General features: G+C 37.3%; 2 long non-coding RNA genes across 9 annotated transcripts in view; one reads left to right on the top strand and one right to left on the bottom strand.

Annotated features, from left to right (window-relative positions):
* The window catches only part of LOC134808819 (uncharacterized), a 234,065-nt gene that overhangs the window by 82,981 nt on the left and 125,655 nt on the right, over positions 1-25,429 (bottom strand). The window lies entirely within an intron of this gene.
* The window catches only part of LOC134808818 (uncharacterized), a 243,714-nt gene that overhangs the window by 209,280 nt on the left and 9,005 nt on the right, over positions 1-25,429 (top strand). For 3 of the 7 annotated variants that reach the window (XR_010152628.1, XR_010152631.1, XR_010152634.1), the window contains one exon: positions 3,581-6,192. The exons of 1 other annotated variant lie outside the window; for it this stretch is intronic. This is a non-coding gene — a long non-coding RNA (uncharacterized LOC134808818). Of the gene's footprint in view, positions 1-3,580; positions 6,193-25,429 lie in introns of those variants that run through there. 3 more of the 7 variants (XR_010152630.1, XR_010152632.1, XR_010152633.1) reach the window with 2 other exon arrangements.

Below are 25,429 nucleotides of genomic sequence, written 5' to 3'. Positions count from 1 at the left end.
ACAAAAGCCAAAATTGACAAATGGGATCTAATTAAACTCAAGAGCTTCTGCACAGCAAAAGAAACTACCATCAGAGTGAACAGGCAACCTACAAAATGGGAGAAAATTTTCGCAACCTACTCATCTGACAAAGGGCTAATATCCAGAATCTACAATGAACTCAAACAAATTTACAAGAAAAAAACAAACAACCCCATCAAAAAGTGGGCGAAGGTCATGAACAGACACTTCTCAAAAGAAGACATTTATGCAGCCAAAAAACACATGAAAAAATGCTCATCATCACTGGCCATCAGAGAAATGCAAATCAAAACCACTATGAGATATCATCTCACACCAGTTAGAATGGCAATCATTAAAAAGTCAGGAAACAACAGGTGCTGGAGAGGATGTGGAGAAATAGGAACACTTTTACACTGTTGGTGGGACTGTAAACTAGTTCAACCATTGTGGAAGTCAGTGTGGCGATTCCTCAGGGATCTAGAACTAGAAATACCATTTGACCCAGCCATCCCATTACTGGGTATATACCCAAAGGACTATAAATCATGCTGCTATAAAGACACATGCACACGTATGTTTATTGCGGCATTATTCACAATAGCAAAGACTTGGAACCAACCCAAATGTCCAACAATGATAGACTGGATTAAGAAAATGTGGCACATATACACCATGGAATACTATGCAGCCATAAAAAATGATGAGTTCATGTCCTTTGTAGGGACATGGATGAAATTGGAAACCATCATTCTCAGTAAACTATCGCAAGAACAAAAAACCAAACACCGCATATTCTCACTCACAGGTGGGAATTGAACAATGAGATCACATGGACACAGGAAGGGGAATATCACACTCTGGGGACTGTGGTGGGGTGGGGGGAGGGGGGAGGGATAGCATTGGGAGATATACCTAATGCTAGATGACGAGTTAGTGGGTGCAGCACACCAGCATGGCACATGTATACATATGTAACTAACCTGCACAATGTGCACATGTACCCTAAAACTTAAAGTATAATAAAAAAAAAGGAAAAAAAAAATGCAAAAATAAAGACACATTGAAAATTGGTGCAAAAAAAAAAAAAAAAAAAGATATTGCTTATAAGACAGAAGCAGCTTAGCTATCACTGTTAGATATTAACTTGCATATACATCATTTTATTATATTTAATGTATTCCTTAAATGCATAGGCTCACTGCTATTGTTGTATTGACTTTTAGGTCTGAAGAGAAAAAATGTGAGATATGTTTAATTGTTTGAGCACAGGAATGTCGATGATAATTATGATAAAGATAATTATGATTTACTCTCTTACAAATTTTAGCTGCCCTTTTTGTCACTTGCATCAGTATTAATTTTTTCCTCACAATGACACAAGAACTTCAGATAAAGCAAGTGAAAGAAATTTGGGAGCACAAATAACATTTCCCAGCATTTAATTCAGTTCAATCCCATCTACCAACTGAAAGACATCATGGTACCAATTCATCAAGCCCTTTGTATGTATTATCTTTATGAGACATATCTTATGTTCTCTAATCACATGGGTCTCAGTGTTCTCTTATGAATGCCCTGATCTGTTTTTCAATATATTTATCTTCTGATACTTTTCTCTGCACTGGTTGAGAAAAATGTTGGTATCAGAGTCAATAGCATCTGTAGGAAAAACTGGGGAGGCAATCCTAGATAAATCAAACTCAATCATTCCACTAAATGGGATTTTTTTTTTTTGAGACAAGATTTTACCCTCACCCAGACTGAAGTGCAGTGGCCCAATCATAGCTCACTGTAGCTTCCAACTCCTGGTGTCAAGGAATCCTCCTGCCTCAGCCTCCCAAAGTGCTGAGATTACAGCCTTGTGCCAAGCCCAAACAGATATTTAAGCTCCACCAATTTCTACCCACTGCACTCATTGGACAGTGTCCAAACTCTGGTCCACCCCTTCCATTTATTTATTACCATCCTCAGCAGCACTTGAGGACCAATTATTCTGAACTACTTGCTATCTGAATACCCACAACATTCCTTGCCTTCTAGATTTTCCTCCTGCTCACTTTTGAAAGAATTCCCATTGAATGAATTATTGTTCTCCAAAAACATTCTATGCTTAAGCAATACTTTATTTTTCACATACGTTTATTGTTTTCCTCACCCTCCCAAGAAAGAAACTGTCTCTTTATTTTGAAAGAATAGGAGGCCTCCTAGCACAGGAACATGCTTCTGCCTGCCATAGTCCCCTGGATCTGCTGAGCTCAGATGCTTGGGGTGTGCTTCAGAAATGCCTCTGAGTTGCTACAGCAATTGCTGTCCTCACTTCCTGCCAGAACAGTCTACACCTCCTCCTCCATCATTTTCTTTCCCAGGCTGATGAAGACATGTCTGAGCTCTGCTCTCATGACAATCATTCCCCTCCTTTATTTTTCAATAAATATATAGAGTTATTTCAAATCTTTTGGTGTATGACATAGATTGGTTTTATAGTTTTTAATGAAGTAAAATAGAAACTTCTAAATACAGCAGTGTCTATGGGGAAAAAAGCCATGAGAAAAAAATAAGGTAATTGGCAGAACTATATTTGCTTGAAGGAATTAAATGAAAAGCATGGCATCATGATCAATCAGATAATGGTTTCTATCATACCTTGTAAAACTCTAATAGACTTAATCATCTCTTCCAACAGATGAACATATATATATATATATATATATATATATATATATATATATATCTGTGCCTTAGTTTGTTTGTGTTGCTATAAAAGAATACTTGAGGCTGAATAGTTTATAAAAAAAAGGGATTTTATTTGGCTCATGGTTCTGCAGGCTGTACAAATTGCATGGTGCTAGTGTCTGGGGAGGGCCGCACTCAAAGTTCTACTCATGGTGGAAGGAGAAGGGGAGCAGGCATCATATGGTGAGAGGAAGGAAGCAGGACAGAAAGCATAGGAGGTGCCAGGGTCTTTTCAACAACGTGTTATTAAAACTAAGAGTGACAACTGACTCACTCTTAGGAGAATGACACCAACCCATCCATGAGAAACCTACCCTCATGATCCAAACACCTCATACTAGTCCCCATCTCCAATATCAGGGATCAAATTTCCATATGAGGCTTAATGGGGTCAAACGAATCATATCCAAACCATAGCCATTTGTATCTATATCTATATTGATATATATCTATATCTAATTTATATCTTCCTATATAAATCTATCTAAGAATGTAAGAGTGTGCGTGCGTCTGTGTGTGTGTGTGTGTGTGTATTTAGCATCATTTTCCTTGGATTAGTAAGCATTCAGTAAATATTACTTTTCTTTTGTTGTTACATAGTTTTTATTTCATAATCATAAACTTAACTCTGCAATCCGCTAGAGGTGGAGCAGACTAAGGAAAATGTGGAACCAAAAGAACTTCAGCAAGAACACAAAGATTATAGGATATTTTGAGCAAATGGAGTGGAGGAATGTTCTCTTGGCTATAAAAAAATTAGTCTGGTAGTTAAAACATAAGTGAAATTTATTGGAGTTGTCCACAGTTGTCAATCGTGGTCTTCTTTCTGGTTTTGCCATTCCAGAAAGCAAAGTGCGCCATGGCTTCCAAGATATTCAAGCCCTCTTTTGTTTTGCCAAAGACTGCACTCTTGCCATCCAACCACACAGTTTTGGCAGTGCAGATGAAAAACTGGAAACCATTTGTGTAGTGTCCAGTATTTGCCACGGACAAGGTGCCAGGTCTTGTATGCTTCAGGATGGAGTTCTCATCATCAAACTTCTCCCAGTAGTTGGACTTGTGCCAGTGTCATCATGACATGTGAAGTCACCACTCTGGCATATAAACCCTGGAATAATTCTGTGAAAACAGGAACACTTATAGCCAAATCCTTTCTCTCCAGTGCTCACAAAATGAACATTTTCTGTTGTCTTTGGAACTTTGCAAACAGCTGGAAGGAGACATGGCCCAAGTGCTCACCATTGACTACAAAGTCAAAGAACAAGGTGGAGGTGACCATCACTGGCAGTGGTGACATCAGTGGAAGTGGCATCTGCAAAGTGCCAACAAATATTTTAAACAAACAAACCAATAAATTAATATTTCTTAAACCGATAAAGAATGAAAACTTTCCAGCCACTCATCAGGCATTTGTTCATAACTGCTTGGTGTCATTCATGGTGAGAGATTTTGCTGACACAATGATAGCTATGAACAATCCCTGCTTCCAGAAGCCTATGGTGCAGCAGGAGAGGTTTGTACCCACATTCATGGCATAGTGATGGAGCGTGTTGGTGCCAGAACAGAGATACACTGAGGCCTTTCTGAAGGGATCCAGAATGGAACATCTTCAACTTCATGTGTGTTCAAGATGGCCTTCATAAAGGAAGTGACAAACATATTCAGGTATCTGAAAGTTGAACACACACTGAGGCTTACACTGGACAGAAGACAGAAGGGTAGTGTCGTCCCTGACCCTGAGGCCTTAAATCCCTATTGGGAAGTGAACACACTGACAGATTTTCACATACAAAAAAGAAATAAACAAACCCATTTAAAACTATGAGTGGTTGATTTATGTGACCACTCCTATGGATGCTTGCATACAAACAGGACACACAGAAGGATAATCTGAAATAGAAATATATTAGACATAAGGATTAACTGCATGATATTTACTAGTAAAAAGCTAAAACACTAATTTAAATTTAAACTGTTAACTCTGAAAAATAATGGAGGGGAGAGCCCATTGGAGAGAAGGCAATGAGCAAAAAAATCCAAGAGCCTCGGGATTAGATAAAATTAAAAAAATGTCTGACTGGAGAATGACATACTTTTATAATCTCTTCACTTCTCCAGACATCCTCTATTTGTTACAAAGCTATCCCAGTCCCCAGTCTTGTGGTGTCTGGACCCTTGGGGTCACTTCCTAGCTGGTGACTTGCTTACACTCTGGCCTGGCCTCACAATGTGTAAGCCTCATTGAGCGATCCTTCTAGAACGTTAGCCAGATTATGTAACTCTCCTTTTCAGAAACTTCCAACCACTTGCTCTCTTGCACATAATTAATTCTGATGTCCTCATCCTGGCTTCTAAAATAGATGACCTGGCCCCTTACTAACGCACTGGTCTCATCTCCCACCTCTCTTCCTAGGTAGCTCTAGTCACACAGCCTGTGATCATTTTGAAATGTCTGAACCATACTCCCCTTTCAGGACTGTTGCATTGCTCTTCTATATATCCATGTGTCCTGCACCCTCTCTTCATTTAGGCTTTGCTCAAAATATCCTTTTTTCAAAGATTGTTTCTCCAAATGCCCTTATGAAATAGCATGCTTCTCAATGCTTTAGTTTCTTGCCTGCTTTACTTATCTTCATTCATTTATTTTGTTTCCTCTAACTAAAATGCAAGCTTCATGAGAGTGAGAAATATTTCATAAATAACTATTCCCTGTGCTTAAAACAGTGCCTTAAACGTGGTAGACACTCAATAGATATACATTGAAGAAATGAACAAATACTTTTCAGAGCCCTTACTATGTAATATGCATTATCAAAATAAATCATAAAAATTCAAGAGAAGGGTATAATATTCAGTGCTTCTCAACAATTTAGACATACAGCTCTTTTGCAGATTATTTCCCATTTATCCCTCTCTTCAGCAACCATTTACCTATAATGTTATTATCTGCCTACCACGGAACCTATCATGCTCTGAACACACTTTGGAAATTGCTGTTCTAACAGATACCAAAGGAAGGGAACTATATTTACTTTCAGGCCTGAAATAAGTCAGAGCTAAAAGGAGTAAAAGTGGTGTGCAGATCTATCTCAATGATAGTCCAAAATTGTGGGTGTGTGTGTGTGTGCGCGCATTTGCATGAAGAGGGGACTCTGGGCTCTGAGATCCACAGGAAAAAAAAAAAAAAAACAGAAAAATATGGCTGAAGTCACTGAACAAACTCATCAGAAAAAAGATTAGATTATTATAGAAAACAATGCTTAAACTGCTAAAATGCAAATTGTGATAGTTAATTTTATATGTCAACTTGACGGGGCCATCGAATGCACAGATATTTCGTTGAAAATTATTTCTGGTTCCAACACAGAGATGAGAAATGTTTGAGATGATCGATATGCTAATTACTCTGATCTGGTCACTATATATTATAGTGAAATTATATTATATTATTATTATATTATATATAATACATATATTATATATATTATATATATAATATATATAGTGAAATTATATTATTATAGTACTGAAATATCACTATGTGCCCCATGAATATGCACAATTATTACTTGTCAATTTAAAAAATCAAAATAACCTACCAAATCAAGGATAAAATAAAGACATTTTCTAACAATAAATTATCTTGGATGTGTCTGCAGATATTTTTAGGTGAGATTAACTTTGGGTTGGTAGACTAAGCAAAGCTGATTTTCCTCCCCAGGGTGAGTGGGCCTTAACTAATATGTTGAAGGTCTAATAGAAAAGAAGGCTGAGTAAGAAAAACTTCTTCCTCTCTGCCTGATTGTCTTTGAGTTGGGACATCAGTGCTCCTCTGCCTTTGCATTTGGACTTGGACTAGAATTTTACCATTGGTTCTTCTGGGTCTCCAACTTGCTGATTCCAGATCTTAGGATTTCTCAGCCTCTGTAATGCATGAGCCAATTCCTTATAACTAAATCCCCCACGCTCTCTCTCTCTATATGTATGTATGTATATACACACACATGCAGACATACATGAGGACTTTAAAAAGGTTCATGGGAAATGGAGTTAAAACATAAAGATAGAAAGTATAAACTTTATTTCTCAACCTAAGTTCCATCAAGTTCAAGACACTTTTGTAAGCAATGACACCAGCTGTGTAGTGCATCCCTAAAGAACTGAAAGTCCTAGGAATTTGATCACATTAATGTAGTCTTTTTTATATTATTAACTGAAGAAAAATAAGTGTCCTTTACAGATAATTTAAGATTAGGAACAAAAAGATGTTAGAAGGAGAAAAATCAGGACTGTAAAATGAATGCCTAGTAATTTTCCATTGACACTTTTGCAAAATTGCCATTGTTTGATAAGAGGACAAAGCCGGAGCTTTATTGTGGTGGAGCAGGACACCCTGGTTGAGAATTTTATGGTCATTTTCCTGCTAAACATTTGGCTAAATTTTTCAAAACACTTTCTTCATAAGCAGATGATATCATTCTTTGGCCCTCCAGAAAGTCAACAAGCAAAATGACTTGAGCATCCTAAAATCTGTTGCCATGACCTTTGCTCTTGACCAAACCACTTCTGCCTCTCTGTAGCCATTGTTTTGACTGTGCTTTGCCTTTCTGATGATACTGGTAAAGCGATGTTTCATCTGTTACTATTCTCCCAAGAAATCCTTTAAGATCTTGATTGAACTTACTGAAAATTTACATTGAAAGCTTTGCTCTTGTCTGCAGCTGATGTGGGTACAGTAGTTTGGGCACTCAAGTGGAAAGTTTGCTCAACTTTAATTTTTCCATCAGAATTATGTATGCTGAATCAGTTGAGATGTCTATGGTGTTGGCTGCTGTTTTTGATGTTAATCATCAGTTCTTTTCAATTAGGGCATAAAGAAGACTATTTTTTTCTTGCAAATTGATGTGCATAGTCTGCCATTGCAGGCTTCATCATCAACATAATCTTATTCCTTTATAAAATGAGTTATTGATTTGTAAACTGAAATTGCTAATTTATTTGGGGCATTGTTCCCATAAACATTTTGTAAAGCATCAAGATTTCACCATACTTCCACCGCCAAGTTTCGCCATGAATTTGATGTTTGTTCTTGCTTCAGTATTAGCAGAATACATATCGCTTTGATAGGGGCTCTTCTCAAACTGCTGTCCTGTGCTTCTGAGTGCCTCAAAGTAGATCTTGTTCATGTATGTTATAACAAACTAGTACGAGTTTATTTAAGTGCAAAAATATTGAAATTTATGCACAGTTTTTTCATAATATACATTTTCCATGAATTTTTGAAGTCCCCTCGTGTGTGTGTGTGTGTGTGTGTGCACGCTTATGGATGTATGTGAATCTCTCTCTCTCTTTCCTATTATTTCCACTTCTCTGGGAAACCCACACTAATAGAGAAATTAAGAAAAGGAGAAAATAGAGCAAAAGACATCCTCACAATGGATTGAATCCACAACTCTGAGAATTTTAAATCTCTATCCAGTGAAAAGTTGAAAATCCCCGTAAATACTCTGTAGCCCTGTAGCCCATCACTTCTCATTCCAGACAGAAGTGATTTCTGAGTGCCATGGTTCTTTCAATATTATCTAGATTCTGGTCAGAGGAGAAATGCTAATGAGATAGGAAAGGGCTCAGGGAATGGGCAAGAAGAAGAGGAAGAAGGGGAAGAGAATGAAGATGGAGAAGGTGAAGGGAGGGAGCAGGACAATCCAGCAAAGGCCAGGCAGTTTCCTGCTCATTTTTCTCCTGTCAGTTTCTTAGCTTACTTTTCCAAAACAAATGGTTATTCTCAAAATTTATTTTTTCCTCCTCAGGAGACCCAAATAAAACTTTAGGGTTGGGAAGAGGGAGATTGCCACTTAGTTGGCCTGTAAACACCTCTGATTCCATAGTGGCCCCTCTATCTATCATATCTTAATCACCATGGTGTTAATAAGATAATTTGATGCTGAATTATAAATATGAATGACAAGAGGAAAGCAAGGCTTGGTGTTAGGGAAGTAGGTACGTGGGGAAGGCACTTGGCCCAGAGGAGAGCAGGGCCAGATGGACCCGGATGGATTACGTGCCAGGCTCACCATGGTCCCACTGCTCTGTGGAGTGGGATGCCCAGAGCAGGGACACCAAATTGCAACTGATCAGACTGTGAATCTGGGTTCTTTCAAATAGCCTTGTGACCTTGCACATTTCTTGCATTCTCTGTGACTTGTATTTTATGTAAGCTTTGAGATGAGGATAATGATGCCTACCATTTATATTGTGCCATGACTATTAAATAGCATAAATACATGAGGTACCTAGGATGTGGATGGAGTATATTTCCTATTCAATAAATGTTAATTCATCCTTTCTTTATGGAAAGAATATTTTCTTTCACTTGTTCAATTATTAATTTATTCAAAAATATTTACTGACCATCTGTAGGCACTGTTTAGAGCACTAATGATAAAATGATGAGAGAAAGAAGAAAAGCAAAATCCAACTGTGTTTACAACAACACATTATTATTATTGGAGTTGCATCTTCTGTTTCTGAAATTGTTGAGTTTCCTAAAGGCCTAAGATTAGGAGATGGTCATTTCACTTTAATGGTGAGAAATGGCTCCATACCTTCACGTTGTTATTTCTTTTATCTAAAATACTTCCTTCATTCTTGTTTTTCCTGAATGTTTTTCAGAGTTCCTCTCAAGACTGTTATATATACCAGTGCTTAACACTGATAGCATAGCATAGAACTAAAAAGACATGGTCTTTGCTCCCTGAGGTTTACAATCTATTTTTATATAGCCTAGCACCTAGCACCTAACACAGGACCTAGTAAATAATGCATGCTTATTGAGACAGCAAATAAGTTAATGACTGTTCTAAGGAAACTAAGAATGTCCAGATAATTGCAGCAAACACCGTCATAATAACAGTGTGACGTGGCAAGTCCATATAGTCTCAGGGAGGTGGGGTGAACTTAGTGGTTCCCAGCCCTTCGCACATGGGCTTCACTTGGAGAGCTTTAAAAGGTACTGATTTAATTGTCAGGAGTTTTAAAGACTCTCCACATGATGCCAATGTGCAGTCAAGGTTAAGAATGGCTACACTAAAAAGCGTCATTGTGAAATTGTCCTACAGTTCTTTCTGAATTCTTCAGGCTTAATAGAGGGAGTGCTGCCCTCGTAGGCTTTGGATGATTGCTCTTTAGGCCATGTACTATTGACTTGAGATCATTTCATCAGAATAGGGTGATTATGAATGTTATTATCCAAAATGGGATACTTAAAATATAAATCAGGTATACTATACGTATTCAAGAATGCACCTAAGTATACAATTCAATGCATGTAACCAAACAAACACATTAATGATACCAAAGTCCAGCGGCAGAAAGAATGTTAAGAACAACAAGACTCTGCTTCACACTCTGTTTCAGCTTGGTCTTCTTCAAGGGTGACCACTGTTCAAATTTTTAGTAGCATGTGATAGTTTTACATATTTTTATATTTTACAGAAATATAATCATTGTTCGTGCTATTGTATGTGGCTACTCTCATTCAGTATTATGTTTGAGAGATGCATCTGTATCATGTGCTTAACTGAAGATCATTCACACTTGTTGCCGTGTAATATTTTATGTCATGAATGTATCCCAGTTAATTTATTTATTCAGTCTACTGTTGGGCATCTGGATAGTTTCCAACACTGGACTATGATGACTAATGTTACTATGGGAAATTTAATACACGCATTTTGATGAACATAAGTGAGTGTTTCTTTTGGGTGTATGCCTAAGTAGTAGTATTGATCATGGGCATGCTCATGTATATGTTGAAATTTGGAACAAAACTACCCCTAATATTTTCAAAGTTGATGTATCAATTTGTTCTACCATTTGCAAGGCAAGAGGAGAATTTCACTTACCTCACCAGTACTTGGTATTACCAGTCTTTAGCATTTAGCAACTGCAATTGATTTTTATTAACAGCTTATTCTGGTATAAATTTTCATTTCGTCAAATATAAAGTTGAATTTTTCTTTTCATGTGTTGGCTAGCCATTTGCAGAGTGTCTTTTACGAAATGAATGTCCAGGTCTTTTGCCTAATAGATCGTCTTGTCTTTTTCTTCTTGATTTGTTAGTTTCTTTTTATACTTTTAAAATAAGTTTTATGAGTTTGTGAATACTTGTGTATTTAGTGTACACAAATTATTTGTTATATATATGCATTAAAATACCTTATTTCCATTCTATGGAGTGCCTTGTCAAAATTTTAATGGTATCTTTTGAGAAACAGAAGTTCTTAGTTTTAATAAATTTCAACTTATCTTAACCTTTTGTAATTAGCATTTTTTAAAGAACTTGTTGCTTACTCCAAGATCAGAACACATTTGAGGGTAAAAAGTGGTGCTATAATATACCAGTACAAAAGGCATAAGCCAGAGTCTCCTCAGGATACCAAGACATCTGTTCATTCTAAACACATTCACTCCACTCTGAGCTACTTCAGACCACTGGGTCTAGACCCGGGTGTCATATTAAGATAACTTAAAAAGCTTTTAGAAACTATTGCTGCCAGGATCGCCATCCCAGATGAGTGAAGCATAATCTCCAAGGTTATGGCAACGTGTGGTTAATTTTTATTTTTATTTGAGAGGTACTCAGGCAACTTTGTGATTTAGTAAGAGTAGATAACAACCACTCCAAACTACTGCTTCTGAAACTGTAATGAGCTTATGAATCCACTGAAGCCTTACTCCAAGATTCTGATTCAGTTTGGGGGGCAAGATGAGACAGTGCATTTCTAATAAGCCTCCAGGTGATGCTGATGCTGCTGGTAGACAGACCATCACTTGGGAAGAAGGGCAGTAGCACAGGTTTTCCTACTGGGCACTATTGACATTTTGGATCAGATAATTTTGTTGTGGGGGCATGTCCTATGCATTTAAATATTTTTACCAGCCTCCCTGGCACTAACTACTAGATGCCAAAGAATCCTCCAACATGTGAGAGTCAGAAATATTTCCAGACATACTCTAAAGTCTCTTGGGTGGAAAATTGATCTTAGTTGAGAACCGTTTGTCTAAATCTCATAGACACATTTCCAAATTACTGAGAAACACAGGAACACCATGGTGCATCCTGGGTCACATTACCAAATAGTTGAGTAGAACAAATGTTATACAAATATTGTATGCTATTTCACTGTTATGCATATATCACAATCTAGCCCGAAAAAGCCAAATTGGATATGCCACATCTGGATTGGTTGAGCTGCTTAGATATTTATTTCCTCTAACTAAGATGACAAAATATGGCACCTGATTGGTGGGTACTTCTCTATTTTGGCTCCAGATACAGTAGGTACCCCTGAGAAGTATGGTAGAAGAAGAGAGGCTAGGTGAAAATAACCATTCCTTTCCAATGGCTTCAAAACAAGCAGATCTACCACCCTCCCCAAAATCTCTGAATGTCTATTCCAAAAATTTTTTTTAAAATGTATCACTTTAAGTCATCAGCATATGAGATCTCAGAAAGCATTTTTTAGTATATTTACTTCAAGTTCCTATAGACTGAAAACACCAACAACAACAACAAAACTCACTTACACACACATGAAAACGCTGCTCTACTTTGAGGGCTGGAGAAGATTTACAGGTGCACTATTTTCTCCTGCTATTGAAATTGTGTACCATGTGATTCGTATCATGACTATTTCCACAGCCACTCTTAATTCTCTACTTCCCTGTGATGTCATGGTTGGCTCCTAGTTCATTCCGTCTTCATGGGGAAATGAGATGCAGTGGTGCACAGGAAATAATAACCTACTTTCCTTGCCTCCCTGTACTTTAATTTTCCAGGGATCAAAATTCAAGGAAGTTCCAATGAGGTAGCACAATGAGCATCTTAATGGCCACAATCATTTTTATTAGATATCCACTATCCTTTTTTTTTTTTTTAGGAGTGCTTCTTGCTACATTTATTTTACTTTTTTAAAGAAAGAAATAGTGTGCTAGATACAATAGAAATAATCAGAATTCTGAATGCCAAATGGGATTCAAAATACCTATGAATAATCTCCGCTTTATACGCTCTTAGCTTGGGCTTAGATAAGAGATCTTAGTCATAAAATAATACAAGAAAATTGATGTAAAGAAATTGTTCAAAATGTAAAGCCTATATCTTTTGCATTTGCAAGCCTTCAATTACCCTTACTTTGATAGTTTCCAAAGATACAATTATTTTTGAAAGATAAAGAGAAGGTCTAAAGAAAAGTCTTTGCAATGAAAACAACTCTAAAGTTTCAAAACCCAAATATACCAAGAGCATGGATTGCTTCAAGTTTTATCTATGCATTACTCAATCCAATTCAATCAGTATTGTTGAGCACCTATTATATGCCATTTTACATGCCGAAGAGGAAAAAACCATTAAAATATACTCAGTTCCCCCTCCAAGAACTTCACCTTTTAATATTGAAAATAAAACAAGCACCTAAATGACCATTATTATTATAGTCACCATCATCATCATCATTTTTATTATCACCAAAATATATATTAAATATATTATTTTATATATTTGTTAATCTACATTTCATATATGTATTAATATATTCTGTAGTCATCTAATATAGTCACATATAATATTTCATATATTTATTAATATATTAAACATGAGTAATATAGTTATATGTTATATAATTATAAAATATTAAATATAATATATATTTAAATATGTCATGTCATAGGAAATGAACAGATATAGGGCTACCGGTTTTATTAAAAAAATAAATAAATACATCCCAGCACTTTGGGAGACTGAGGTGGGCAGATCATCTGAGGTCAGGAGATCCAGACCAGCCTGGCCAACGTGGTGAAACCCCATCTCTACTAAAAATACAAAATTAGCCAGGCATGGTGGTGGGCACCGGTAATCCCAGCTACTCAGGAGGATGAGACAGGAGAATCATTTGAACCTGGGAGGCGGGGGTTGCAGTGAGTCCGGATTGCACCACAGCACTCCAGTATGGGCGACAGAACGAGACTCCATTTCACTAAATAAATAAATAACAATAATTTAAAAAAATACGAAATTTACAGAAAATCTTTAGCAGTAGATGCGATTTTAGACTGATGTTTATGTATTGGATAACTGCACAAATGAAGGGAGCAAAGACTTTGGGACACTTCAGAAATTGTAAACAATAAAACCATGGTAACTTTTTTGGGGAGTTAACAATGCCTCGGTTAGGTAGGCAAGAAAATTTGATGTGGCTGCAGGCGAGGGAAGGACAAAAAGAGACTAAGATGGCTTTGGGCACAGTCACTTTGGGCCTTAAACATCAGGATACATGGAGACTTTTACATGGTAGTCCCCCTGAGTGACACACAATCTGAAGTGTACAGATGCTTTGGAATGTGTGTGCAAAGTGTCTAACTTGAAAGCCAATCTGTCAGTTATTGTGGTTCTCTGAACAGCGGAGTCTCACCAGAGCTGCCTCTAATAAGCTCTTGTCAGAAAGCCTCTTTTGCCACTTGCCTGAAACACAGTGAATTGGACTCTCACATTTGACAGAAGATTCTGGAGCATAGAGGGACATCAAGTAGGAGATAGTAGTAGCTGGGCAGGAGCCTGGCTACACATCAGCATGTGCAGACCCTTCGGGGAGCTTGGATGATGTAATTAGGTGAGCCTAATTGAATCAGGCATTACCCTTGGAGAAGGTCTTTGGTATAGACCTGGATGGAAGGGGGAACTGTCATCATTTCTGTTCTCTCTCTCAATTTTGTTTTTCCTTTTCAAGCAAACGGTTGAAGCCAGCAGCTACTTTTAGTTCCCTGTCTGAGAGTGAGTGATAGAGTACATTAAGACGTTGGTGGTGCTGGAGGTAAACTTAAGTGGGAGCCTTGGTATAGCTCCATGGAGCTGGTCAGGGGCAGGAGATTGGAAGCAACATTGCAGAGAACAACAAGATCTAGCCCAAATTTTCAGGGCTGTAATTTCAAGTGCTGCAGCTCATAGACTCTTACATAAATAGCAGCAAGGGAGCATAAGGAGGAAGCTAAGGTCTAGGGCTGATTTCTTTCTGATTTGGATGCATAGCTTCAAGAGGCACCATGATTTTAAGTCAATTTCATAGGCACTAAAGATCCCAGTTGATGCACCCAGGCAGTCTTGAGTTTGGTGGGCATTTTAGGAGTTGATCTCATATTTATCAGTCTAAAGAATTTTGAAGTTATTTTCCTCTATATGTCCATTATATATATATATATACACACACACACACACATACACATATATATACACACATATATACACATATATATACACACATATATACATATATATACACATATATATATACATATATATACACATATATATACATATATATACACACACACACACACACACATACATATATAAATATATTTTTTTTTGAGACAGAGTCTTGCTCTGTTGCCCAGGCTGGAGTGCAATGGCACGATCTTGGCTCACTGCAACCTCCACATCCCAGGTTCAAGCCATTCTTCTGCCTCAGCCTCCCGAGTAGCTGAGATTAATTTTTGTAGTTTTAGTAGAGATGGGGTTTCACCATGTTGGCCAGGATGGTCTCAAACTCCCGACCTCAGGTGATCCACCTGATTCGGCCTCCTGAAGTGCTGGGATTACAAGTGTGAGCCACCGTGCCTGGCCTTTTTATTTTTTAACACCAGCCTTAAACCTTAGTTCACATTAACTTTTGTCCCAAGAAAATGTTCCTTTTTTCACAGTGAAGAATAATGATGATAGTTATTCTTTTGATCAGGTATTTACTAGGAACAAGATCCCACACATAGACAATATAATTTAATGATGTGTGTGTATTTGATATAATTTAATATTCAATGTAATCCCTCAATGTAGACAATACCAAATGTGTGAATGAGTAATGTGAGACACTTGGAGGTTATGATACTTGATTCAGTTCCTACAATTTTCGAGGAGCTGAAAACAGGCACTTGAATCCAGATCTGTTTGCCCACATATCCCATGATGTTTATTTGCATTTGTTTGTTTTATGCTATGCTGCCTGTTATGTGCAAGTGGGTTAATCAATACCATGACTTGTTGATATATCAAGGTTCAGAGAGATGACTAGAAGGGATCCTATCAGTGAGCTCTGCTTTAGTGAAGATAACTAAAAACAGTTCTTTGTAAATGGTTTTCACAACAGCTGTTAAATGATCATCATTTCACATTTTTAAAATAGATCAACCCTGAATACAAGTGGGTTATGGAAAATGAACATTGGCAGAATGTGATCAATTTACTGTGGAGACACTAACTAGACTCAGCTAAACGCCTTCTAGGCATGAGCTCCAGAGGAGACTGCTGCATCCAGTAAGCCGGGAACTATGGAATAATATGATTCCTTTAATTAGAAACTTATATTGGTCTAGGAAAATGTACACAGGGAAAGAGAGGCAAAGACAAAGGAGATATCAAACTTCAGACACACAGATCTGGAGATCAATAACTGCAACGTGGTCCCTGAATTGCAATTAATTCTGTAAAGAGAAAACATCCCTTGTGGATAAGTAGGGCTGGGGTGAGCGCTCCTGCTTCCTAGAGAAGCACTTGAAGCTAAACTCGGGAATGGGTTGCCAGTCAAAATCTCAGGAAGAAATCAGATGTCAATCAATGTCGCAGGAGTGAAGCCCCAGGAAAAGGCAATTCCATCAAGCTACTAGAGATGACTGGCCAAAGCTGGACCAGGCTAGTAGCCAAAAGCAGGGGCAGTGACCTGGCAGCCAGAACTTTGGCTCCCGTAGAGAGAGTAACGTCTGTGAAAGGTGGTTGTTTGCAGTGGCTGCCTACCACTTTCAAAAGCCTTCACACTACCCCCTTAACTTTGCTTTAAAGTAATTCCCCCTGAAAGTGAACAATCTTAAAAATTATATGACCTTACCACCTCCCTCCACACATGCATAACATGCATCTAAGACACACAAAAGTTATCCTTTTAGAGATTATAGCCAAGGCAATCTTGAGATAGAGTACAGAGCCATCATATGCAATACACGTTTGCATAATAAATGCATAAATGGGTGGAAATAGAAAGAACCATGAACTTGCTGCTGCTGCTGTGTGTGTGTGTGCATGTGTGTGTGTGCATGTGCGTGTGTGTGTGTGTGTTTCCCAAAACACCTTAGTGAAGCAATGTCCTAAGACCTATCAAAACCAGAAGGGCCTGCAAGTGCCACCTTTAGTTGTGGGAATATTTGAAGTTTGGGATAAACAAGCTTACATTTCTTGAATAAATCTAAAAAAAAAGACAAATATTCAAAGAAATTCTCAAGTTTAAATTCATTTGCAGTTATAGTGAACCAGCCCCTAATTTGAAAACAAAATATTAATAATAACAATAACAATTAAACACTGATAATAACAGCAGTTATTAAATTCTTATTTTGTACAAAGTACTGTATGATGCACTTAACAGACATTTTCTTGGTTCATACCACAGTCCCACAAGGTAGTTATTATTATAACCCCTTTCTACTGATGAAATTGAGGTGCAGTTAGATTAAGTGACTCACACAATGTCACTTAAATTAATACATGATGAAGCTAGATTTTCCTCCCATTCAGTCTAATGCCAGAGCCCAAATGAACTGGGGACAAAATAAGACAAATGTTAGGAACATTGTCCTCATATTTCTACCCTCTGCAAGGTCAGGAGAGGCAGGAATGTTTTGGAAAAGTACGTTCTTCAGTGGCCTCTTCTCTTTTTAACTTCTCATGTGTGGAATAGATCTATTCATGCTCACTAACCCTACTGAACCTGCGCCTGGAACATCTGGATGGGAATAAGCTATTGAACTGAGTAAATGCTCATTACTTCAGGGTCTACCATGTCATTTGGGATAAATATCCATCATTTCTTCTTGTTTTTCAGAGTGAGGTTCATCTGTACAATCCAAAAAGGGATTTCTACAGAAAACCCACAGGAAACGGAATTCACCACTCCCTAGCTACATACCTTGCAAGCTTTTGAGGGTGTTATAAGTTGGGGATGAAAAAACAAAGATTGAGCCCTCCATTCATAGTCACAATGAACTTTTCAATCAAACAAAACCCTAGATGTGTGCAATTCAATAGGAATTGCACAATTTATAATGGCTGTATGAATTCTGTAAAAGAAGACTACAAACTTTTCCTCTTTTCTGACTAAATCCTTATGTTTTCAATACCTTCAACCATTAGGGATAATGGATAAGAATAGGAACCAATGGAAATAAATTCTAAATTTAGGCTTAAGTGACCGCTTTGAAGCTCTCTTTAGAAGTGAGGAGTTAATATCCCAGAAATATTTTAGTATGTGTTCAAATCAAAGTGTGTCCCCTGGATGAATTTTAGTTGCAGAAATTTGGACTAATGCCTCCTTCTGTTGAACGCGGAAGGTGAGGAATACTTCCCAGAAGCAGCCTGAAAAGATTACTCTATTTTGACCCTGAAATTTACGATGAATTGTTTTGCATTTTATCTTAATAAGAAAGAAAAATACCTCGAAGTTTATATTTCTTCCATATCCACCCACAGCAGGGACTCATAAATGCCTGCTAATGAAATTAAGGAGAACTATGTGTTCAGGCTCTATTAGCCCTAAGCACTGAAAAATAATTAAATTAAATACTTAATGAGAGAATTTTTTAACTTGGTTCTAAAATGTTTAGGTTATGGGAATATTTTTGACCTTACTGTATCTCCTTCATTTGGACTGAAACTTTTGCATTATATTTGCACAATGAGTGTTTGATGATGATGAAAGCCAAATAGTCTTGAGTATTTCAACAACAGCAGGAACAGCAAAACACTCATGGTGCATGTTCCATTTTTTATTGTCAATGCCCGTGAACTATTATCCCGCAAAATCAGCAATGTGAACTGAGAAAACAATCTTTGTCTTTGTCTTATAGGCAGGAAACAATGACTGTTTGGGAACTTTTGAATCCAGGATTTATTTTAGAACCATTAAAATATAACTTTATGTATGTTTTCAAGTTGCATTGAATTTTATTGACCTTTCTGTAAAATTCAGATGAAAATGTTGAAGACTTTTCAAAAAATAAAGTCCTCTGCAACCAGATTTCAGCCTTTAATGTCAGTGGGATCACTACTTTCTTCAATCACTGTTCCCTATTATTTCACTTGTAATGAGAGTGAGGTCATTACCCATCAACAGCCCAGATAGTAAATCTGGTGAGCAAAATTGTTTCGTTTGGCTTATTTCGTGTTTGAAAATTGAGATATTTTACTTAAAAAAACTTTGTAAACACTCTAAAGAACTGAAAGATCTGGATGGCTGGGCGCGGTGGCTCACGCCTGTAATACCAGCACTTTGGGAGGCCGAGGCAGGTGAATTACGAGGTCAGGAGATTGAGACCATCCTGGCTAATACAGTGAAACCCCGTCTCCACTAAAAATACAAAAAATTAGCCGGGCATGGTGGCGGGCGCCTGTAGTCCCAGCTACTCGGGAGGCTGAGGCCTGAGGCAGGAGAATGGCATGAACCCGGGAGGAGGAGCTTGCAGTGAGCCGAGGTCACCCTGCTGCACTCCAGCCTGGGCGATTCCGTCCAAAAAACAACAACAACAACAACAACAACAAAAACCTGAACGATCTGGAACAGTGGGTTCCTGGATGACAATAATTCGCTGGAAATGAGAAATAACTGAACTGAGAAGAGTAAGGTCTTCTGTTTCCACAGTCCCTACATCTCCCTATTATCTTATCTTTGGGCCATTTTGCTCATTTACAATACATATTTGGGCCATTGTAGTCATTTGCATTTGGCCATTGTGTACTTTTCTACTTTTCTGTCTTTATGTATGACACCCCTTTGGTCTTCCATTTTGTTTTCTGCTTTTATCCCCTCTCTAATAGATGCTTTTTCAGTCTTTTTGAAACATAATCTTATTTTTTTTTGTATCTTTGTATAAGGGATATTTATACCCTTTGCACTGAATTCATTTTGTCAACTGTCTTCATACATTCAGCAAGCATTCAGGGAGCACGGGGCGTGCGTCAGGCATTCTGCCAAACATTGAGACTTTAGTGGTAGGCGAAACAAGTGCAATTGCCCCGCATGTATCTGGGATGTTTTCCCAGTATTATTTGATCACACCACTGTTAAAGCACTCTGATTAGGCTTGTAGATGTGAGAACAAATTGATGGATTCTAAGTCACTGAGTCTCTCGGTAACTGAAGTTTACTTTCAAGCGGAGGACAGAATTGTAGTTCTCTTCCTCACTGGTGTTGGGTATGGCCATTGGACTTGTTTTGGGTACTAAAATGTGAGTGGTGCTGATGGGTGTCACTTTTAGGGCAAAACATTAAAAAGCAGTGAATCATTTACTGCACTCTCTATCTGCCCATAGTGACCAGCAAAACTGGTGGCCTCTCCAAAAACCTAGATCCTACAATAGGATGATATAGAGTTGAGTCCCCCAATGACCCAGGATGGACATGAAGCTCTGAGTAAGAAACAAAGCTTGTTATTTTGAGGTCTTGAGATTTAGCTTTCCATTGTGTATCCTAGCCTATCCAGACTGCTATAGTAAGTGCTTCTTTAAACTGTAGACAAAAAAAAAAAAAAAAAAAAACTAGTAAGATTAAAACAGTCATAATTCAAGAAATACATTTTATAATTTAGAATGATTAAACTTCTCATTTGCTGTGGTTACATTAATTGAAAACAGGTTTAAATACTAAGATTGTAGTTTCTTAAATTAACTATCATTCACAATGGCGTCTATTGATGAATTGAGTCCTTTGACCTTTATGTAAATAGAAACATTTTCCTTTTTATAAAATCATTCATCTATGTACTTAAATTTGAGAAATACTCTTATTGGTGCAAAGGTCTTTTATACCAACATTTAATTTTACTTTTGAGATAAATTTTAATGGAATATAAAGTACATGCAGAAAATGTCATAACTCATAAAAGCCAATAAATGTTTATAAAATGAGCCCAGCCTAGTTATTACCATCAATAATAATCATACAAAATTACCAGCATTCCCTCTCCTTAAAACTTCCCTTTTGCCACCTCTTCCAATCAATACCCTTCCTGCTCACTTCTACCCAGACTTCTAGCACCATAGATTAGTTCTGCTAATTTTTAAGCTTTATATAAATAGCATCACAGTGTATCTACTCTTTTGTGTTGAATTGATTTTGCTTAATTTTATCTTTGTAAGATTCATTCATCTTGCATTGTGTAGCTAGTGTTCCTTCATTCTCAATATTGTATTGTAGTCCATTGTGTGAGAGTGCCATAATTTATTTATTCCACTACTGATGGGCATTTAGACTGTTTACAGCTTTTTACTACTAAAAAATCATGTTGCTGGCTGGGTGTAGTGGTTCATGCCTGTAATCCCAGCATTTTTGGAGTCTGAGGTGGGAGGATGGTTTGAGGCCAGAAGTTCCAGGAGAGTCTGGGCAACATACTGAGACATCATCTCTACAAAAAATTAAAAAAAAAAAATAGCCAGGCCTGGTGATGTGCGCCTGTAGTTCTAGCTACTTAAGAGGCTGAAGTAAGAGGATCGCTGGAGTACAGGTATTTGAGGGTTCAGTGAGCTGTGATCTTGTCACCGTACTCCAGCCTAAGTAACAGACCAAGAACATTTCTAATAATAAATAAATAAGTATAATATAATAAAATAAGTAATATATAAATAAAAACGTGTTGCTATGAACATTTTAGAAAATGTACATTTTGTACATGTCTTTTAGTGAACATATGAACATTCTTATGCGTATGTGCATTTGAGCTTGGAGTAGAATTACTGGGTAACGGGATATAGAAGTTCAGCTGAAGAGGCTATTGATAAGCAGTTTTTCAAAGTGGTTGTACTATATAATATTTCTACCAGAAGTGTGGAAGATTTCCAGTTACTGTAAATCCTCATCAACACTTGCTATTGTCTATTCCTTCATATTCTCCTTTCATCTCTTTCTTCCTTCTTTCCTTAAGCCCTTTCTTCTTCCTTTTCCCTTTCCTATTGTTTTGGGTAGGTTGTGATATATATACTTTTGTGTTAATTTCTCTGATTACTAGTGAATTTGAGCATTTATTTATGTATTTTCCCCATCTAAAAAATATTCCTTGCCTTTTTCTTATTGATTTGAAAGAGTTCTTTATATATTATGAATAAGAGTTCTTTGTTAGATATATACATTGCAAAGAACTAAAGAAAATATCATCAACCCCTTACTCAGATTGAAATCACCTTTGCAAAAATTATAACTGAGAAAATTGTAACAGTGAAAGAGATCTGACCTAATTGCCTCCATCTTGCTTCTCATCTCCACGCTGTCCTTTCTCATTCCCTGGTGTAGGCTGAACTAACTTTGGGAGAAACTTGGAGTTCACAGTCTAACTTTGAAGCAAAAATGGTAACAAACTCCCCTCCTGCTTGAGGGCTAGGCTGCCTTGCAGAACTAACAAATTAGCCACCAGATTGGCAATTATGGTTTAGAAATCCTGCAGCTGGAGACTGCAAGATTCTGAACCTCCTCAAATTGCTCCTGGGGATAATATCACTATCATAAAACCTAAGAGCAGTGCTAGAGATATTTTCCAGACCCTGTACTTGATGGATCACCACCCAGATTGATAAACCGGCTCATCCGGTCTCACGGCCCCCGCCTAGGAACTGACTCAACACAAGAGGACAGCTTCGACTCCCTATAATTTCATCTCTGACCAGACCAATCAGCACTCCCCATTTTCCTACTCCCTATAAACCAAATTATCCTTAAAAACTCTGATCCCCAAGTTCTTGGGGAGATTAATGTGAGTAATAACCCCATCTCCCACATGGTGTGGCTGGCCTCACATCAATTAAACTCTTTCTTTACTGCAATGCTTGGTCTTAGTAAGTTGATTTTGTTTGTGCAGCAGGTAGGAAGAACCCATCAGGTGGTTACAAGATTCCCCCAATATTAACATAATGCTATATATGTGTGTGTGTGGATATATATATATATATATTTCTTCCTCCCTGCTTCATTTAGACAGAGTTTTTTTATGATAGAGTGTTTAAGTTTTATTGTTGCCTAGTTTATCTTTTTTGTTTTTTCAATATGATTAGACCTTTTAGTGTCCTGTGTAAGAAAACTTTTTTCTGCTCCTGAAGTCATAGATATATTCTGCTAAGCTTTCTTCTGTTTCAGTTTGGAGGAAAATATATGCTGATCTTGTTGTTTCAATTCCCAGACATTTACCAGGTGGCAGTGTGGATATTAGGTAAACTTGTGGATAGAATTATAGACATATGTATTATTCCCTTCAGGGTTAAACATTTCTGTTTGATTTGATTATTCGGTCATATATTTTTTGTTTTATTTTGTATATACTTTTTGCTCTTGTAGTAACATGTTGTTATTTTAGACTTACTAAAGTGATAAATTCCAAGATGCAACTTAGGGTTTAAAGAGAGGTATCATTAAAAATTTCAAACCATAGCAAAAATAATTATCCATTTAACCCAGCTCAGCATACTAAGTTTAAGGCTGGAGTCATGAATTTGCAAATTGATATTTTGCCTGTCTTTACCTTAGTTGTGCCTATAACTCTTGGAACAATGGGAAGGAATTTGGGCTAGATGACAGCAGTGTCTGTGTATTCCTAGATCCTATCAACCATGGACTCCTTATTAGCCTCTGGTCCTCAAATTCCCAAGGATATGTGTCTTATTGCTCCAGTGAAATTTCTGCTAAATGAAGAAAAATCAGTAAGGAAAACGAAAATAAAGACTGCTTGATTCACTGGAGAATAAACTTTAGGGGGAACTAGAGTTGAATAAGAAAGAGAGTAAGAACATCATCTTTGGCGTATAATCATTTATTAATAAAGCATATGGAAATTAAAAGAACTAGACTAAACAGTTTTTTCTTTCTACCATATCCCATGAAAAACTTTATTATCTTACACTGAGAGAAAGCCTTCCTGCAATATGCCCAAATATTTACTTTCACATTAGGAACATTTGAACCCTTTCAACATTTTCTACAAACCTCAGAGTATCCACTTAAACCCAACTGCTCCCTTCTCCCTTTTAATTTCTTCATGCTGTAATTTAACACTAGAGTTACTTTTCTGATGTATTTGGTATGAATAAATTACATTCTACAAATGTTTCAAACATTCAATAGGCTGTAGCCAGTCATCATTTATCTATGAGTACCCTTTAGAAAAGAACAAAATGATCTTCTTTTTTTTTGATTTGTATAATTTAAATCTTAAAAATGTGAAGTTACGTAAGTGCAAGATGAAGGAGTTCTCTCATTGCAAATTTCTAATCCTCCTGCTAGGGGATTATAAACTCCCATACTGTTATACAGTTCTTCTGTATACCAGGGTCTTATAACCAACTGGAAGATTAAACATATTTTTTTCTCTCTTTATATATGTTTGAATCATGGGAGTCCATTAGAAAAATACAGCTTCATTGGAATTAGGAGAAAATATACCTTTGTTCAACATTTAAGATTGCATTTCCAATTCACATATAATTGCTTATACAATTTTCAGTCTCCCACAACCCAAATAAAAAAAGGTTTTATATTCTATAGCTGTGCATTTCAAAAGACAATGTCAAAACATTCAGTAGAACAGAACTTTCTTATCGCTCCCTGCAGACTCTGAGCACCAGTGTGGCATGGGGGAGAAAAGGGCTTAATTATAACAGTTTCTTATTACAGAAACCTAGGTGGTTGCCTCATGTGGCAAAGTTAACAGACATGAAAAATGTGGACCTCGTTTCTTTCTGTTTATTTTTCCAAGATGTTTGGGGAGAGCAGTTGCACCAGGGATCAGAGTCACCACCTTTAGGGCACCCCTTAGTGATCACTAAATTTACATTAAAATGAACTGTAATAGGATTTAAACAGTCTACATCCTGTGTGACCCTGTATTTAGTGAGTTATTTAGTAGACCTCAAGTTTTAGTTTAAATCAAGACATATGTGTGTGTTGGGGTGGAGAGAGAGGGATTTTTTTCCCCTGAGCCTGGCCTTTAATGAAAATAGGAGAAGAGAGGCGGCCTCTTCCCCTTTCTGTTGACTAAGGGAAAAAGTACGAGAAGGATCAGTGACTTTGTGTAATGAGGACCTGGATATTTGGCCATGGAAGTGGCCCTGCCACTTGGGCCTGTTCCAGTATCTACAATGCATTTAAAAAAAGAAAGAAAAATTTTTTAAAAGTTGGAATTTTCTCCCAGTGGTAGACCTGACTCAGGTCAAGCATACCTGGTTCTCAATTTTGATCAAGGGTACCTGGTTCTAGATACAGCTCTATCATAATGGTTCACAATCTGAGGCCTCAGCCAAGTCATTTCTCCTCTCTGACCCCAATTCAATCATTATATTAAAATGGGAGGGAAGGATGATGGTTCATCTTCTGAGGTTCCTTCTGGCAGTGTGCCAGGTACTAACAGGTATCTAGAAAATGCTGGGGCCTTGCCGGATAACCAGGGGTGATGACTGAGACAGGGTAGTAGACCAGCCCATATCAACAACATGAGCCAGAGAAAACGCTGTGTGTACAGTGATGTCGCATGGGCTGGACTCATTCTTGGAGTTTAGTGTATTTCCGATTGTCTGTAAAGATATGCCTGGGAAAAGCAAACATTAGGAGACTGACTCCTCAAT

This window comes from Pan troglodytes, chromosome 18, assembly GCF_028858775.2.
Source record: "Pan troglodytes isolate AG18354 chromosome 18, NHGRI_mPanTro3-v2.0_pri, whole genome shotgun sequence".
In the NCBI taxonomy this organism is placed as follows: domain Eukaryota; kingdom Metazoa; phylum Chordata; class Mammalia; order Primates; family Hominidae; genus Pan; species Pan troglodytes.
Note: the sequence above shows the minus strand (reverse complement) of the source record. Positions and strands in the feature narration are given on the sequence as shown.